The sequence below is a fragment of the Coregonus lavaretus genome (genome assembly GCF_964263955.1).
Source record: "Coregonus lavaretus genome assembly, chromosome: 10".
NCBI classification, from domain to species: Eukaryota; Metazoa; Chordata; class Actinopteri; order Salmoniformes; family Salmonidae; genus Coregonus; species Coregonus lavaretus.
In genome coordinates this window covers 49,985,045-50,004,634 of record NC_139997.1, presented here as the reverse complement: position 1 = coordinate 50,004,634, position 19,590 = coordinate 49,985,045, and the positions used below count along the sequence as shown (strand labels likewise).

At 42.4% G+C, this 19,590-nt stretch overlaps 1 pseudogene across 1 annotated transcript in view; it reads left to right on the top strand.

The window, feature by feature from the left end:
- Positions 1-14,581, top strand: part of LOC311136376 (disks large homolog 2-like) — a 219,354-nt pseudogene extending 204,773 nt beyond the window's left edge. Inside the window, exons 19-23 of the transcript XR_014615442.1 lie at positions 981-1,112; positions 2,044-2,309; positions 12,794-12,903; positions 13,470-13,561; positions 14,191-14,581. The product of XR_014615442.1 is annotated as a disks large homolog 2-like (transcript). The remainder of the gene's footprint in view (positions 1-980; positions 1,113-2,043; positions 2,310-12,793; positions 12,904-13,469; positions 13,562-14,190) is intronic.
- Positions 14,582-19,590: the final 5,009 nt, after the last annotated feature.

Sequence of the window (19,590 nt, the reverse complement as noted above, 5' to 3'; positions counted from 1 at the left end):
GCCTGAAACGCCCCATAATTCAATTTGCGATGATTGTACATCCGCTAAGAAAAGTCTGCCAAAACTTAAAACCAACATCAATATGGAGAAGTCAACATACAAGTGTAAGTAAAAACCAATGTAAATAAGTTGGAAATTGTGCTACTAATGCACATGATGGCACAAACATGGATCGTAAAAGTCATGAGCTGTTTTCGAATACTCATACTAACCATACTATTTGTGACGTAAATTTAGTATATAGTATGCTTATTGGTCATAGTATGGATATAGTTAGTACGCCAAAAGTGCTTTTAGGGCCAATTCTTCAGGAAATGGGCGTGGCTTCACATTGTTTTCAGAAAGGAAGAAAATGGCGGAAAAAATGCAGTCCAGCAAGAGCGGATACAATTCATTGCTTTAACTAATTATGACAAATGTTAAGAAAATGTTGAGCAATGTAATAAAGTTATGACTTTTCAAATAAGTTACCTTATGTTGGCTGACAATTTGTTAGCTACGCTATCCTTACGAACCACATAGCATATCATTACAGCAGTATGTACCGGTATGTTAGCTAGCTACCTAATGTTAGTTGGCTACTAATACATCAAATTTGCAAGTATATTAACTATTTGATATCTAACTAACTACCCAATGTTTATTGACTTGATTATACCCGTCATTCTTAGCTTAGCTAAGTGGTATAGTCGTTGTGCGTTCTCAATGGACATTCGGGTGATTTCGTAAATTCGCTCTGGCTATCTACTCCGATTTCAGAGCACTCTCCTCTGAGTGTACCAGAGCGCAGAATAACTGATGAATTTACGAACGCTCAACACCCGTTGAAATGGACGGTGTCAGTAAACGTAGGCAAAAAAGCGTCATTAAATTGTTGCCAGCAGCACAGTTACGGTCACCAACGCTTTGGATAACATGATGCTGTGCAGTTGTCACAGCAGCGACAAAAGTCCTCCACATCCCTCTTGTGCTGCCCCCAGTAAAAGCCCTGACGGAGGCGTCGGAGGGTTTTTGTGACCCCAAAGTGTCCAGTCCCCACCCCCCCATGAGTGCTCTGGAGCACAGCCTCCTGCAGTGCTTTTGGGACCACCACCTGCCACCTCTCCTTTCCCGTAACTGGCTCCTTCCATGCCCGCTGTAGCACGCCACCAGCCAGCCGCAGTCTCTCAAACTTTGACCACAACCCTTTGGTCGCGAGTGAGAGCGCTGCCACCTCTTCCCACGGTGGCCTCAGCTGCGCCTCTACCCACTGTAGCACTGGCTGTAGGTCTGTGTCCCGTCCCTGCTGCTGCTCCCATTCAGCCACGTCGACAGTCTGCAGCTCACAGCAGACAGGCCCACCCACCCGACACACTGTGGCACAGACCCCCTCCTCCGCACACAGCTCTCTCTCACGGCCCTCTCTCCGCTCACAGTGGCGGCACCCGTCTGCAGTACAGGGCCGACGGGACATGGCGTCGGGGTTGGAGTGGCGTGCCCCTGCCCTGTGCACCACTGTGAAGTCGTACGGCTGAAGCTCCTCCAACCAGCGTGCAACCTGCCCCTCTGGCTCTTTGAAAGACATGAGCCACTGGAGAGCAGAGTGGTCAGTCCTTACAGTAAAGGGCAGGCCACCCAGGTAGTGTTTGATGTAAGCCACAACAGCTAGGAGCTCCCGCCGGGTGACACAGTAGCGGCGCTCATGTTTGTTGAATGTTTTGCTGTGGGCCAGGATGTTGTCAATGTATACCAGACACTCCTGTCGGGGGATGACATCCAGCACCCTGTACATCAAATGCTCAAAAGTAGCTGGAGCGTTGCACAGGCCGAAGCACAGGACCTTGAACTGTCCTCTGTTAGAGGAGAACGCAGTTTTGGCTCATGCCTCTGGGGAGAGGGGCACCTGCCAGTAGCCACTACGGAGGTCTAGTGAGGAGAACCAACAGGACCCCCTAACCAGATCCTGTGACTCATCGATGCGTGGTATGGGGTATGAGTCCTTCCTGGTTACCTCATTCAGCCGCCTGTAGTCCGCACAGAACCTCAGCCTGCCCCTCTTCTTAGGAACCATGACGACTGGTGCCAACCAGGGGCTGTCTGAGGGCTCGATGAAGTCTGCCCGCTGCATCTCCAACACAGCCTTGTCTGCCGCCTCCTGGCGTGCCAGCGGGATACGACGGGGACGCATCTTGATGAGCATCACCTGTGTCGATCTCATGCTGCACCAGATGAGTCTGACCCACCTCTTCCTCACTCAGCACAAAGCTGTGTCTGGATTCAAACAGCAACTGCCGCAACCGTTCCTGCTGCTCGGGGTCAAGACCAACACAGTTCCTCTCCCATATCTCCCTCACGGCAGACAGTGTCCTTTCCTCTTCCATCTGGGGTAGCTGGGCTGGGGGGGGCGTGGCTCGGGCTCATGGAGGGATGTGTCGTGGAGGTAGCTGATGGAATGTAACACACAGCCGTAGGTGACAGAGGGGCTGGGGAAATGTCACACACAGATGTGGGGGAGGGGGGGGCAGCCATGAGTCTCTGCTGCTTTAACTGTTGGAGTAAGGGGGTTGTTATGTGAATGTGACATTAGTGGGGGCCATGGTGACTGCCGGCCCTCCCTGGAAGCTCGGTGTGCCCCCATTTATGTCTAACTGGCAGCCTGTGCTCCTAAGAAAGTCCAACCCCAGGATACAAGGGTCCTGCACAGCCGCCACCCACACTGGATGACGCACAGTCCTGCCCCCTACTGTCAGAGTCATTATTCCCTTCCCTTTCATGGGTGCCAGCTCACCTGTGACTGTGCGGAGCTGCACAGTTGTGGGCTCAAACTGAGTCTCTAACAACTCCACGAAGTGAGATCTTGCATGGAGCCCCAGGCCGAGGGAGATTGCCAGGTCTTTTGTGTTTCTTCCATTTGCGAATAATCGCACCAACTGTTGTCACCTTCTCACCAAGCTGCTTGGCGATGGTCTTGTAGCCCATTCCAGCCTTGTGTAGGTCTACAATCTTTTCGCTGACATCCTTGGAGAGCACTTTGGTCTTGACCATGGTGGAGAGTTTGGAATCTGATTGATTGATTGCTTCTGTGGACAGGTTTCTTTTATACAGGTAACAAGCTGAGATTAGGAGCACTCCCTTTAAGAGTGTGCTCCTAATCTCAGCTCGTTACCTGTATAAAAGACACCTGGAAGCCAGAAATCTTTCTGATTGAGAGGAGGTCAAATACTTATTTCCCTCATTAAAATGCAAATCAATTTATAACATTTTTGACATGCATTTTTCTGGATTTTTTTGTTGTTATTCTGTCTCTCACTGTTCAAATAAACCTACCATTAAAATTATAGACTGATCATGTCTTTGTCAGTGGGCAAACAAACAAAATCAGCAGGGGATCAAATACTTTTTTCCCTCACTGTAGCACCCGTAGTGGCTCTCCAGGCTGCCTGTGTCTATTACTCAGTTCGGAGCGCAGCAGCCTGGGCTGTACACACTGTCCAAAGCGCCTCCTCAGTGCTCCAACTAAAGCCCCATAATCACGTCTGTCCTCGGGGCTAATCAATATCAAACAGGACAGAGCATCATCCGTGAGGCACAAAGCCAACTGCAGTGCCCTATCTTCATTCGACCACCCCCCAAAATGAGCTAACAGTTCAAACTGAGCATGAAAAGCTTCCCAACCCGCCTTACCAGAGTACTTTGGGGTCTTAACAGATTCGGACGCCATCGGGGACTGGGCGCCGCCATGTTTGTTTACATCCTGAGCTCCAGCCTCCTCGTCACACAGCGTCGACGTCACCCCTTCGGTCCGCCCCCAAGAATCTGTGCGAACAGTGTTCGCTAACGACAAATCTAGCGACTTTTTCTGGTGTTATTGGAGACTCTGACGTGAAAGCACGTATCGTTCTTACTCTTCTCAATGAGCAGTGGGTGCTTTGTTACCCCCGTCCCAAAGCACTCACAGGCGGCCCAGTCCTCGCGCAGCAGTCCCTCCCAGCTGCAGTCAGAGCAGGAGATGTTCACCCCTCCGTGTCCAGACTGCAAATGAATCGCGCATGCGGGAAGCTGCCGCTGGCTGATCCCGCCCTGGATGTAAATGTACGGTGTTTTTTACTCACTTTTTGTCTCTCCCACGATGTTATTCCTCTCTCCTACAGTGTCCATCACAATTACATGCACATGGTGTCACGACTTCCGCTGAGGTTGCCTCCCCTCCTTGTTTGGGCAGGCTTCGGCGTTCGTCGTCACCGGCTTTTCTAGCCACTGCCGCTCCATTATTCATCATTCCATTTGTCTTGTCTTGTCAATCACACACACCTGGTTCTTATCCCCTCATTAGTCTGTGTATAAGTGTTCCCTCTGCCCCCCTTGTCCTTGTGGGTGATTGTTTATTTGTGAGAGTAGTGTAGCTCGGTGGAGCTACTCGTACCTTATTATTGCCGGGGTAGATATTTCCCCTGTGCCTGTTATTGTTGGAGCTACCGTTACCTTGTATTGCCAGGGTAGATTTTTCCCTGTGCCTGTTTCGTTTGTCGCTATCCAGCGCTATTTGTGTACGACGGAATAAACTCTGCATTCTGTGATTACCTTCCTGCGCCTGACTCCTATCACACTCATCACACATGGCCAATTATGCAAAGTAGGTGATGACGTCATTTGGCGACTTCTAGCGACTTTTAGGACAGCCAATAGCTACTTTCCTTATTGAGGAGTTGGCAACACTGTGTGCGAAGTACAGTCGGTGAAGCACTTATGCCCGCTTCAGCCTCCATCATTCTAGCGTTCTCCCTCAAGCGGCCTCTGTGCTCCGATGCCCTGCTGATCTCCACGTCCATTCATGCACCTCCTTGGCCATAATCGTCCCCTACCTCCACCTTCACTTTCGGATTCCCTCGAAGCATTTTCAACCCCTGTTCTTCTCCACGTACACGTTAGCTAGCCACGGTAGTCAGCTATCTAGCTGGATAACTTTTATCCACGTTTTTACTTCTGACACCAATGTAATGACCTGGCTAGATCATAAATGAACAATTGTCCAGACAGAGGTTAGAGTTTACGAATTCCCGGTTTATTAAACAGTAACACAGGCTACTGTTTGGCAGTAGCCTACGCCAAATAAATCAAGGATACCTGTATAAAACAACCGTGACCACGTCTTGTTAAGACCAGACGTAAGAGAGAGAACAATGGCTAAGCATGGTCTTAAACTTGCGATGCTCCACCCCCCTGCCAAACAGCAGTGGCAGTAGCCAATGTGTAGGTCTGCATTTTTACATTGAATTCATCGATTTCAAGAGAGGGTTCCAGGAGTGATTAATGTCTATTTCTGTAGGCCTATAGCCTATCTCGCACATTGTCGAAGTGAATTGAAGTGTATCATACAAAGTCCCATATGCATTAATAGGTTGTAGCATAAGGAGGACAATATCTGATGTGAATGAATGTAGGCTATAGCTATATTGTTGATCGGATTTCCTATAGTACAGAAAAGGCAAATCAGAGAGTTGGATGACTTTGTCAAATATAAGTATTTCATCATCTGATACAGATACAGCCAAGTGTCTTCCTCCATTAAGACTGTTGATTTGGAATCTTTTACATGCAGTAGGCTAAGTGTGGGTTCGAGTCCAGACTCACTATAAACGCATTTAAAATAACTGCAATACTGCCATCTGTAGGATGATAACGAGAGTGCAACCTGTAATCCTACTCTATTACACTTTGTAATGCTTGTCGTCGAGTCAAATAACGCATACAGTGGGGTCCATAATTATTGGCACCTTTTGATAAACATGAGCAAAAAAGACAATAAAATAAATACAATAATGAGCTATATTGTATGTAAAAAATGTTTTACATTATATTATTTTATACTAATACAATTGCTCAGAGAAAGAGATTGGAGAACACAGTGGGAGGGATCATAGACCATTCCTCCTTACATATTCTTTCCAGATACTTGATGAACTTTGCTTTATAGACTGCCCTTTTCAATTCAAACCACAGGTTTTAAATGGGGTTCAAGTCCGGAGAATGAGATGGCCATTGCAAAATTTAAATGTTGTAGTCAATTAAAAATTTATTTGTGGATTTTGTGGATTTTGATGTGGCCTTGGGGTTAATGTCTTGCTGGAAGATCCACTTGCAGCCAAGTTTCAGCTTAGCATAGGCAACCAGGTTTTTGGCTGAAATATCCTGCTACTTGGTAAAGTTCATGATGCCGTTGACCTTAACAAGGGTCAGTGGAAGCAAAATAGCCCCATAACATCAAAGATCCACCACCATATTTTACAGTAGGGATGAGGTATTTTCTGCATATGCATTGTTATTTTGAAGGCCAAACCCACCGCTGGTGTGCATGGTCAAAGACTTTTGTGTCATATGACCATAGCACCGGTTCCACTCCAAGTGCCAATGCGTTTAACAAACTCCAGGTAGTGCTATGGTCACATGACCTGAAAATAGAGCTCTTTGGCCCTATGGTGTGCGTAGATTTTTGTATTACTTGTTAAACAAAATATTTTTCTCTGAGCAATTGTATTAGTATGAACAAATATAATTTCCCAATTTCTTTGAGCATATAATATAGCTCAGTATTTGTATTATTTATTTTATACTGTATTTTTTTCATCTTTATTAAGGGTGCCAATAATGCATATAAAACCTTGTAGGCCTACATTTAAGTGTACACGTCCATGTAATATAGCATATGCAATATGAATATTAGGCCATAGCAGTGGTTTGTCTGCAAGGCTGAAGAAAGACATAGCTCCTTATTAAATTCATTCTTAACTTTTTCAAGCTGTTGGCTGTACTTTCCTTCCAGTGTTGGGGAAGCCACTCTGAAAATATAGTTTACCAAGCTACCAATTACTTAACACTGGAAGAAGTTAAGCTACACTAAAGCTACCCTTAAGAAAAGTATAGTTTACTTAATTCAAGTTACTTTGAAAAGGTAGTTCACTACATCCAAACTGATAAATTATATAATATCTAAATCTAAAATGTCATAGACTACAAATTGCAAGAACAGATTACTCTGGAATCAGATGTTAATAGAATGTGTAATTTGGCCCATTAAACACAAAAAATATGTTTCATGTGAGAATTAGGCAGGTCTATTGCCGAAAAAGAAAGGACATTCTTGCCTACTTCACACATTTAATTTTTTTGCAAAAAAATAGTGTGTAGTCAGTGGTGGAAAAAGTACCCAATTGTCATACTTAGTAAAGATACAGTACCTTAATAGAAAATGACTCAAGTAAAAGTGAAAGTCACCCAGTAAAATTCTACTTGAATAAAAATCTAAAAGTATTTGGTTTTAAATATACTTAAGTATCAAAAGTAAAAGTATATATAATTTCAAATTCCTTACAGTGGCTTGTGAACGTATTCACCCCCCTTGGCATTTTTCCTATTTTTTTGTTGCCTTACAACCTGGAATTAAAATATTTTTTGGGGGGGGGTTGTATCATTTGATTTACACAACATGCCTACCACTTTGAAGATGCAAAATATTTTTTGGGGTGAAACAAACAAGAAATAAGACAAAAAAACAGAGTACATGAGCGTGCATAACTATTCACCCCCCACAAAGTCAATACTTTGTAGAGCCACCTTTTTGCAGCAATTACAGCTGAAAGTCTCTTGGGGTATGTCTCTATAAGCTTGGCACATCTAGCCACTGGGATTTCTGCCCATTCTTCAAGGCAAAACTGCTCCATCTCCTTCAAGTTGGATGGGTTCCGCTGGTGTACAGCAATCTTTAAGTCATACCACAGATTCTCAATTGGATTGAGGACTGGGCTTTGACTAGTCCATTCCAAGACATTTAAATGTTTCCCCTTAAACCACTCGAGTGTTGCTTTAGCAGTATGCTTAGGGTCATTGTCCTGCTGGAAGGTGAACCTCCGTCCCAGTCTCAAATCTCTGGAAGACTGAAACAGGTTTCCCTCAATAATTTCCCTGTATTTAGCACCATACATCATTCCTTCAATTCTGACCAGTTTCCCAGTCCCTGCCGATGGAAAAACATCCCCACAGCATGATGCTGCCACCACCATGCTTCACTGTGGGGATGGTGTTCTCGGGGTGATGAGAGGTGTTGGGTTTGCGCCAGAAATAGCGTTTTCCTTGATGGCCAAAAAGCTTAATTTTAGTCTCATCTGACCAGAGTACCTTCTTCCATATGTTTGGGGAGTCTCCCACATGGCTTTTGGCGAACACCAAACGTGTTTGCTTACTTCTTTCTTTGAGCAATGGCTTTTTTTTGGCCACTCTTCCATAAAGCCCAACTCTGTGGAGTGTACGGCTTAAAGTGGTCCTATGGACATATACGCCAATCTCCGCTGTGGAGCTTTGCAGCTCCTTCAGGGTTATCTTTGGTCTCTTTGTTGCCTCTGATTAATGCCCTCCTTGCCTGGTCTGTGAGTTTTGGTGGGCAGCCCTCTCTTGGCAGGTTTGTTGTGGTGCCATATTCTTTCCATTTTTTAAATAATGGAGTTAATAGTGCTCCGTGGGATGTTCAAAGTTTTGGATATTTTTTTATAACCCAATCCTGATCTGTACTTCTCCACAACTTTATCCCTGACCTGTTTGGTGAGCTCCTTGGTCTTCATGGTGCCGCTTGCTTGGTGGTGCCCCTTGCTTAGTTGTGTTGCAGACTCTGGGGCTTTTCAGAACAGGTGTGTATATATACTGAGATCATGTGACACTTCGATTGCACACAGGTGGACTTTATTTAACTAATCATGTGACTTCTGAAGGTAATTGGTTGCACCAGATCTTATTTAGGGGCTTCATAGCAAAGGGGGTGAATACATATGCACGCACCACTTTTCCGTTATTAATTTTGTAGAATTTTTTTTAACACGTTTTTTTTTTTCATTCCACTTCACCAATTTGGACTATTTTGTGTATGTTCATTACATGAAATCCAAATAAAAATCCATTTAAATTACAGGTTGTAATGCAACAAAATAGGAAAAACGCCAAGGGGGATGAATACTTTTGCAAGGCACTTGCAAACCAGATGACCAAGGATAAGTGCATGAATTGGACCATTTTCCTGTCCTGCGAAGCATTCAAAATGTAATGAGTCCTTTTGTATGTATGGAGTAAAACGTACATTATTTTCATAAGAAATGTAGTGAAGTAAAAGTAAAAGTTGTCTAAAATATAAATAGTGAAATACAGATCCCCCCCCCCCCCCCAAAAAAAAACAACTACTTATCTAGTAATTTAAAGTATTTTTATTTAGGTACTTTACACCACGGTGTGTAGTCCCAGTAGTTAGCTACACCACTACATGACAAAAAAGTAATTAACTACTGAACTACCAAGATTTTAATTTAGTTCAACTACCACCAAGCTACTGCAAAATGTAATTATATTACTAGTTGAAAAACATGTACAGTGGGGAAATTTTTTATTTAGTCAGCCACCAATTGTGCAAGTTCTCCCACGTAAAAATTTTCATCATAGGTACACGTCAACTATGACAGACAAAATGAGAAAAAAAAATCTAGAAAATCACATTGTAGGATTTTTAATGAATTTCTTTGCAAATTATGGTGGAAAATAAGTATTTGGTCAATAACAAAAGTTTCTCAATACTTTGTTATATACCCTTTGTTGGCAATGACACAGGTCAAACGTTTTCTGTAAGTCTTCACAAGGTTTTCACACACTGTTGCTGGTATTTTGGCCCATTCCTCCATGCAGATCTCCTCTAGAGCAGTGATGTTTTGGGGCTGTCGCTGGGCAACACAGACTTTCAACTCACTCCAAATATTTTCTATGGGGTTGAGATCTGGAGACTGGCTAGGGTACTCCAGGACCTTGAAATGCTTCTTACGAAGCCACTCCTTCGTTGCCCGGGCGGTGTGTTTGGGATCATTGTCATGCTGAAAGACCCAGCCACGTTTCATCTTCAATGCCCTTGCTGATGGAAGGAGGTTTTCACTCAAAATCTCACGATACATGGCCCCATTCATTCTTTCCTTTACACGGATCAGTCGTCCTGGTCCCTTTGCAGAAAAACAGCCCCAAAGCATGATGATTCCACCCCCATGCTTCACAGTAGGTACGGTGTTCTTTGGACACCTCCGCATTCTTTGTCCTCCAAACACGACGAGTTGAGTTTTTACCAAAAAGTTATATTTTGGTTTCATCTGACCATATGACATTCTCCCAATCCTCTTCTGGATCATCCAAATGCACTCTAGCAAACTTCAGACGGGCCTGGACATGTACTGGCTTAAGCAGGGGGACACGTCTGGCACTGCAGGATTTGAGTCCCTGGCGGCGTAGTGTGTTACTGATGGTAGGCTTTGTTACTTTGGTCCCAGCTCTCTGCAGGTCATTCACTAGGTCCCACCGTGTGGTTCTGGGATTTTTGCTCACCGTTCTTGTGATCATTTTGACCCCACGGGGTGAGATCTTGCGTGGAGCCCCAGATCGAGGGAGATTATCAGTGGTCTTGTATGTCTTCCATTTCCTAATAATTGCTCCCACAGTTGATTTCTTCAAACCAAGCTGCTTACCTATTGCAGATTCAGTCTTCCCAGCCTGGTGCAGGTCTACAATTTAGTTTCTGGTGTCCTTTGACAGCTCTTTGGTCTTGGCCATAGTGGAGTTTGGAGTATGACTGTTTGAGGTTGTGGACAGGTGTCTTTTATACTGATAACAAGTTCAAACAGGTGCCATTAATACAGGTAACGAGTGGAGGACAGAGGAGCCTCTTAAAGAAGTTACAGGTCTGTGAGAGCCAGAAATCTTGCTTGTTTGTAGGTGACTAAATACTTATTTTCCACCATAATTTGCAAATAAATTCATTAAAAATCCTACAATGTGATTTTCTGGATTTATTTTCTTCTGAATTTGTCTGTCATAGTTGACGTGTACCTATGATGAAAATTACAGGCCTCTCTCATATTTTTAAGTAGGAGAACTTGCACAATTGGTGGATGACTAATACTTTTTTTCCCCACTGTAGTTCACTACTCTTCAACACTTTTCCCTTCTCAACACACTAACACAATAAATGTAATTCTACATTTAAAAAAGGGGGGGGTGGGGGAACTCATGTGAAATTCTATTCCTTGACACAATCTGCGACAATTACGTGGAGCTAGGCACTCTACATAGAGAGATATTTGACCAGTCAGTCAACTACACGTGATGTAGTTGCTTTGATTATCAGAACGTCTCATTGGACTTCTGTTAACAACACTTCCATGAACAAGTGTTGGATCACATCCAACTAAGTTACGAACCGGATATAATCATGAATTTGAGCAGGATATAATCACGGCCACCTGGTGAGGTTAGCATAGGGCTAAATGAGCCAGGTTATGTAATGAATATAGCGAACACGTCGCCTTTGATCACGTGCAACTACGTCAACGATTTTAATTGGCTGAAAAATAGAAAATGTGGTTTTCTGTGTGATGCAACCACACAAAGATTTTACATTTGTATTTGATCAATATCTGAATTTAAAATGTGTGTCTGTGTGTGTTATTGGTCTTCAAGCATAATTATCCCTTTATATGTACTGTTTACCCCTTCTAGTAAAGTATTAACAGATTCTTTGTCAGAAACAGTAATTTGACTGAATCAAGGACATCATGTGAATTCAATGATTATGTACAGTGCCTTCTGATTTTTTGTTGTTACAGCCTGAATTTAAAATTAAATTGAGGTTTTGTGTCACTGGCCTACACACAATACCCCATAATGTCAAATTAATTAAAAATGAAAAGCTGAAATATCTTGAGTCAATAAGTATTCAACCCCTTTGTTATGGCAAGCCTAAATAAGTTCAGGAGTAAAAGTTTGCTTAACAAGTCACATAATAAGTTGCATGGACTCACTCTGTGTGCAATAATAGTGTTTAACATAATTTTTGAATGACTACCTCGTCTTTTTACCCCACACATACAATTATATGTAAGATCCCTCAATCAAGCAGTGAATTTCAAACACAGATTCAACCACAAAGACCAGGAAGTTTTTCCAATGCCTTGCACAGAAGGGCACCTATTGGTAGATGGGTAAAAATTAAAATAGCAGACATTGAATATCCCTTTGAGCATAGTGAAGTTATTAATTACACTTTGGATGGTGTATCAATACACCCAGTCACTAGAAAGATTCAGGCATCCTTCCTAACTCAGTTGCCGGAGAGGAAGGAAACCGCTCATGGATTTCACTGTGAGGCCGATGGTGACTTTAAAACAGTTACAGAGTTTAATGGCTGTAATCGGAGAAAACTGAGGATGGATCAACAACATTGTAGTTACTCCACAATACTAACCTAAATGACAGAGTGAAAAGAAGAAAGACTGTACAGAATAACAAATATTCCAAAACATGCATCCTGTTTGCAATAAGGCACGAAAGTAAAACTGCAAAAAATGTGGCAAAGCTATTAACTTTACAGTATGCCTGAATACAAAATGTTATGTTTGGGGCAAATCCAACACAACACATCACTGAGTACCACTCTTCATATTTTCAAGCATGGTGGTGGCTGCATCATGTTATGGGTATGCATGTCATCTAAAGGTGATTCTAACATGTATTGATTCAGGGGTGTAAATACCTATGTAAATTAGATATATTGCAAAACATTTTAAAAACATGTTTTCACTTTGTTATTATGGGGTATTGTGTGTACTTTAGATGGGTGAGAAAAAAAATCAATGTAATCCATTTTGAATTCAGGCTGTAACACAACAAAATGTGGAATAAGTCAAGGGGTATGAATACTTTCTGAATGCACTGTATATTAACTGTTTCTCTCCTCTGTCAGCAGGGTAAACACTGCATACTTGACGTGTCGGGGAATGCCATTAAACGACTACAAGTAGCACAACTCTATCCCATTGCCATCTTTATAAAGCCTAGATCCATCGATTCATTAATGTGAGTTCTCATCTCCCAACTCATGAAAATATTATTACATAGCAAATGTGTTTATAATGGATATGCAATTCAGTAGAAGGCGCTGACATTAAGTGAGTGCAGAATGTATTTTATGTGGTCACCAAAGTGGCAGGGGGCAAATCAGGCAATTAAGTGGAAATGGGGGTTGAATTGACAAATACAACATTAACTTAATGAACGTAATTCATAGTCTATGCATGTGGAAATGTAGTTGGAGACAGTAGAATTTATGGCGCCGGTTTCCCAGACACAGATTAAGGGCTTTAAATTTCAAGGTAATTTACGACTTAGCCAACATATACAGCGTTTACAATGAATGCATTCTCCGCTAATGCAGGAACATTGCCTTTAAATTTCTATCGCCCTGTAGCGCAGCTCTTCAGCGCTACGGATTGAATCCAGCCCTAAACCTATTCCTAGACTAAAAAGCACTTTCAATGGAGATTCTCCATTGAGCTTGCTCGTTAGTCCAGGACTAGGCTTAATCTGTGTCTGGGAAACCGCCCCATGGAATCTGAGGCCTCACAACAAACATCTGTTCCCAGGGAGATGAATAAGAGGCTAACAGAAGAGCAGGCCAGGAAGACATTTGACCGGGCCATGAAGCTGGAGCAGGAGTTTGGCGAGTTTTTCACAGGTACAGTATCCATGAGTTAAAGATGCACAATGTTGCTCTTTTTAGACAAAAGAGATGTGAAAGTTGTAGTCTGTCAATTTCAGTGCAACCCGTGTTGGTGTATACAGTTCTGGGGCCTCATTTCTCAACCTTCTATAGATTTCACATAATTTTGGCGCACATTGAGATCCTACAATTAGAGGGAACATTGCATACGCCACAAATTGGTGTTCATCTAAATGATATGATAAAGCAGATCCATACTGTAATTCTGCGCATGTGAATGAGCATTACAACCCTGCCTGGATAATGCCCTTTATTCAACTTTTATGGTGACAAATAATGCCCTCATTTGCTGTATGATAAGGAACAATTGGAACAAAGCCGCTGCAGTAAAAAAAAAAAAAAAACAGCAATAGTAAATTTGATAAATTGTTTTAGAGAATTGTTTTAAGTGTTTCAACCTAACCTGTGGTAGTAAATGTCACCACAATATATTCTATGGGTGAAATGTATTGTTCTCACTAACAGTATGTACATGACTAAAAATAAATTCCTTCTTGGTGGACAGTGAGCAATTTTATTCTATTAGAAAATAATTGCTAAATGGCTAGATCTGTCTGTACTAAATTTCTCCCCTTGTTTTGCAGCCCTTGTTCAAGGAGACACCTTAGAAGAAATTTATAACCACTGCAAAATGGTGATAGAGGAGCATTCTGGACCCTACATCTGGATCCCATCAAAGGAGAAATTATGAGAATACACCAATTTGGCAGGGAGATTGGACTGCTAGAAACAAAATACTTTGTAACATATGATCAATTGTAATGGCAATTTATATTGTTCATAATTATAGCCAATTAATGATTTTTTGTTATTGTTTCTTTTTTTCACTTTCAATATGAATGTTCCTGAATGTACACCACAAAGTTTAAGAAACATTTTTGGCCGAACAAATATTACTGTTTGTATATTTAATGATTTTTATTTTTAAGAAAATGCAAAGGAAATTAAATAAACATGGGCATGTGTTCACCTCGACACTGCGTGGAATTTCAAATGAATTTTCAAAGATGGCAGATACACAAGTCAACAAAGGAGGGGAAGGAAATAATATCAGCTTCTTTTGCTTTTCTCCACCCAACAGCTAGCACTTTGTGTCCTCTGACGCTCACCTCACATCAGTAGTTGACATTTTGTGTGACTTTGGCATCTATGCACTCACTATGCACTCCCTTGGACACAGTTCATCATACTCCTTGTTACATTGTTATTTTGTATTCATTTTATTATGTTGTGAATCCAGATTTGTTGGAAATGTTTAATTTGAATGAGAATTGTCCTCAACTGGATTGTTTATTATGCGTATTCTTTCATAAAAAAATACAATTATTGTTAAGATGCTTTGAGAGGGTACAACAGCACATAAAATATTTATTATAAAGATGTATAACTTTGATTAAAAATGTTATTTGAAAAAGTATCTTGTTTGACAGTGCGCTGTAGATTTAGTGATGATGGGGTTATTATTTAAGAGTAAATGGAAAAGTACAGGTCAAGAACTTAGGAATATAAGGTTCTATCTGCATCAAAATTGAGTTATTGACATAGTTCTGTTCAATGTTCTCTACCTATATACAGTCGTGGTCAAAAGTTTTGACACAGATATTAATTTTCAAAAAGTCTGCTGCCTCAGTTTTTATGTCAATTTGCATATACTCCAGAATGTTATGAAGAGCCCTGCCACAAAAGGACCAGCTGACATCATGTCAGTGATTCTCTCATTAACACAGGTGAGAGTGTTGACGAGGACAAGGCTGGAGATCACTCTGTCATGCTGATTGAGTTAGAATAACAGACTGGATGCTTTAAAAGGAGGGTGGTGCTTGAAATCATTGTTCCTCCTCTGTTAACCATGGTTACCTGCAAGGAAACACGTGCCGTCATAATTGCTTTGCACAAAAAGGGTTTCACAGGCAAGGATATTGCTGCTACTAAGATTGCACCTAAATCAACAATTTATCGGATCATCAAGAACTTCAAGGAGAGAGGTACAATTGTTGTGAAGAAGGCGTCAGGGCGCCCAAGAAAGTCCAGCAAGCGCCAGGACCGTCTCCTAAAGTTGATTCAGCTGCGGGATCGGGGCACCACCAGTGCAGAGCTTGCTCAGGAATGGCAGCAGGCAGGTGTGAGTGCATCTGCACGCACAGTGAGGCGAATACTTTTGGAGGATGGCCTGGTGTCAAGAAGGGCAGCGAGGAAGCCACTTCTCTCCAGGAAAAACATCAGAGACAGACTGATATTCTGCAAAAGGTACAGGGATTGGACTGCTGAGGACGGGAAAGTAATTTTCTCTGATGAATCCCCTTTCCGATTGTTTGGGGCATCCGAAAAAAAGCTTGTCCGGAGAAGACAAGGTGAGCGCTACGATCAGTCCTGTGTCATGCCAACAGTAAAGCATCCTGAGACCATTCATGTGTGGGGTTGCTTCTCAGCCAAGGGAGTGGGCTCACTCACAATTTTGCCTAAGAACACAGCCATGAATAAAGAATGGTACCAACACATCCTGGTGGTCCTCTGTAGCTCAGCTGGTAGAGCACGGCGCTTGTAACGCTAAGGTAGTGGGTTCGATCCCCGGGACCACCCATATACAAAAAAAATAATAATTATGCACGCATGACTGTATGTCGCTTTGGATAAAAGCGTCTGCTAAATGGCATATTATTATCCTCCGAGAGCAACTTCTCCCAACCATCCAATAACAGTTTGGTGATGAACAATGCCTTTTCCATTGGGTCCATGGCCAGGAAACTCCCCAGACCTTAATCCCATTGAGAACTTGTGGTCAATCCTCAAGAGGCGGGTGGACAAACAAACAAACAAAACAAAAACCCACAAACTCCAAGCATTGATTATGCAAGAATGGGCTGCCATCAGTCAGGATGTGGCCCAGAAGTTAATTGACAGCATGCCAGGGCAGATTTCAGAGGTCTTGAAAATATTGACTCTTTGCATAAACTTAATGTAATTGTCAATAAAAGCCTTTGACACTTATGGAATGCTTGTAATTATACTTCAGTATACCATAGTAACATCTGACAAAAATATCTAAAAACACTGAAGCAGCAAACTTTGTGAAGACCAATACTTCACAAGTACGACTGTAGTACTCTTAATACCCCAATTCATGTTAAATTCAAAAGAATACTATATATAAATTGCTGACACCATTCAAACCAATGAGGGTTCAGAACAATAAAGCCAATTATATCAGAATCATATTTTTGCAGATAGGACCTTATAGTGCCAAGCTCTCGAGGTCCTTTGAGGACTAATAGTAATGCACTGTGGTGAGCCCACAAGTCTAAGGCCATATTCACAAAGCATCCTAATGCGAAGAATTGCTCCTAAGGGTGCGTTTACACATGCAGTCCAATTCTGATCTTTTTTCCACTAATTAGTCTTTTGACCAATCACATCAGCTCTTTTCACGGCAGATCTTTTTCAGAGCTGATGTGATTGGTTAAAAGACCAATAAGTGAAAGATTATCAGAATTGGGCTGCCTGTGTAAATGCCTACGTGGCATAGTTCAGAAATATTCTCAGGATTACGAGGAATACATTTCCCCCTAAATTACACTGTTTTAAAGCATATTTATTTTCTCCACCAACTTTCAGGTTTCTGATAATGAGTTTGAGACTTTATTCATTAGTTTCACAAGACCTATCACAAGTTCAATGTTCCACAATGTTGCTTACATTATTTCAGATGTTTTTATACCATTATAATTTGTGGAATATTAAGGTATCACATTGAAATAAACATCACCTGTGAAGATACTGATAGTAAAACATTTAATTTCAACTGTTGCTGAGTGCGATGCTGGACTTGGATAGTGTGAGTACAGGCGCGCAAAGAAAAAGGAGATTGTCTGCAAAACATTAGAATGTCATAATATCAGATGAGGATGTGCACAGCAATGGAAATAATCAGACCCATCCTCAAATCTGAGTTTTCCCACTCAAAGTGCACAGCTGGCTCAATGGCGCGGACTGGGGTGACTTTGGAATACGCGGTGGAAATACGCACACACTTTTAGTGCAGAACCAGATGATATGGTGCGCAGTGAAATGAGAATATGCCCCTTACGGCCCTGCTAAACAATAGCCATCGGACGTCCGGCATTGCCATCAGCCGTCAGCCATTGAGAAAATGCTTCCTTTAAAATCAGTGAAAGCTGCTTCACTGCCCGTGTTGAGCTTGTGTAGCGTCACGTCCAATGGCCAGTGTCCAAGCTAAGGTTCAATTCTCGATGGCTGACGCGCGCATTAATTATATCTTGTGAATTGAAATAATGAGCAATAAAGTTTATTTTGTTTGCATATGGCCTTGACTATACAACACTGGTTATTTGACTAAGATTTATGAAAGAGTGGCGCCGGAGGGAATGGCGGACGTTTTACGGGCTCCTGACCAATTTTGCTATTTTGTGTATTTTTTTGCATTGATCGTAACTGTTTTTGTACATAATGTTTCCACAATCGTTTCCTATGACCGAAAAGAGCTTCTGGACATCAGAACAGCTATCAATAACCTTGATTTGGACGAGGATTTATACTTCAATGAGTCGGACCAGGCCCAAATCCCCAACACTCGAAGAAGAAGGAGACAGTGCTATAAAGGCCGGAGTGTGGGATACCTGACCAGACTACGTCGGAGAGTGGATAAATCGCCTCTACCCTCCGTTCTATTGGCGAACGTGCAATCACTGGAGAATAAACTGGATGAGCACCGTTCGAGACTATCCTATCAACGAGATCTGAAGAACTGTAATATCCTATGTTTCTCGGAGTTGAGGCTGAACAAGGACATGGTAAATATAAATCTAGCTGTTTTTTCTATACATAACAGAACGGCTGCATCAGGAAAGCTCAGAGGAGGTTGTGTGTGTCTCTTTGTTAACAACAACTGGTGCGCAATCTCTAATATTAAGGAAGTCTTGAAGTTCTGCTCGCCTGAGTTAGAATACCTCATGATAAGCTGTAGACCAAATATTTACCAAGAGAGTTTTCATCTATATTTATTCCTCTCTATTTACCACCACAAACCGATGCTGGCACTAAGACCACACTCAGCGAGCTGCATAGGGCAATAAGCAAACAAGAAAATGCTCACCCAGAGGCGGTGCTCCTTGTGGCCGGTGACTTTAATGCAGGAAAACTTAAACCCGTTTTACCTAATTTTTACTATTATGTCACCTGTTCAACTAGAGGCGAAAAAACTCTAGATCACATTTACTCCACACACAGAGACACATACAAAGCTCTCCCTCACCCTCTATTTGGCAAATCTAACCATAACTCTAGCCTCCTGATTCCTGCTTACAAGCAAAAACTCAAACAGAAAGTACCAGTGACACGCTCAATACAGGACTGTTTTGGTAGCACAGACTGGAATATGTTCCAGGATTCATCTGATTGCATTGAGGAGTTTACCACATCAGTCTCCTGCTTCATTAGTAAGTGCATCGCTGACGTAGTCCCCACAGTGACCGTACGTACATATCCCAACCAGAAGCCATTGATTACAGGCAACATCCACACTGAGCTAAAGGCTAGAGCTGCCGCTTTCAAGGAGTGGGACACTAATCCAGACGCTTATAAGAAATCCCGCTATGCCCTCAGACGAACCATCAAACAGGCAAAGAGTCAATACAGGACCAAGATCGAATCCGGACGCTACACCAGCTCTGACGATTGTCGGATGTGGCAGGGCTTGCCAACTATCATGGATTACAAAAGGAAACCCAGCCACGAGCTATGTGCGCTTTGAGGCAAGCAACACTGAACTATGCATGAGAGCACCAGCTGTTCCAGACGACTGTGTGATCACGCTCTCCATAGCCAAAGTGATTAAGACCTTTAAACAGGTTAACATTCACAAGACCTCAGGGCCAGATGGATTATCAGGACGCATACTCAGAGCATGCACTGGCAAGTCTTCACTGACATTTTCAACCTCTCCCTGACCCAGTCTGTAATACCTACAG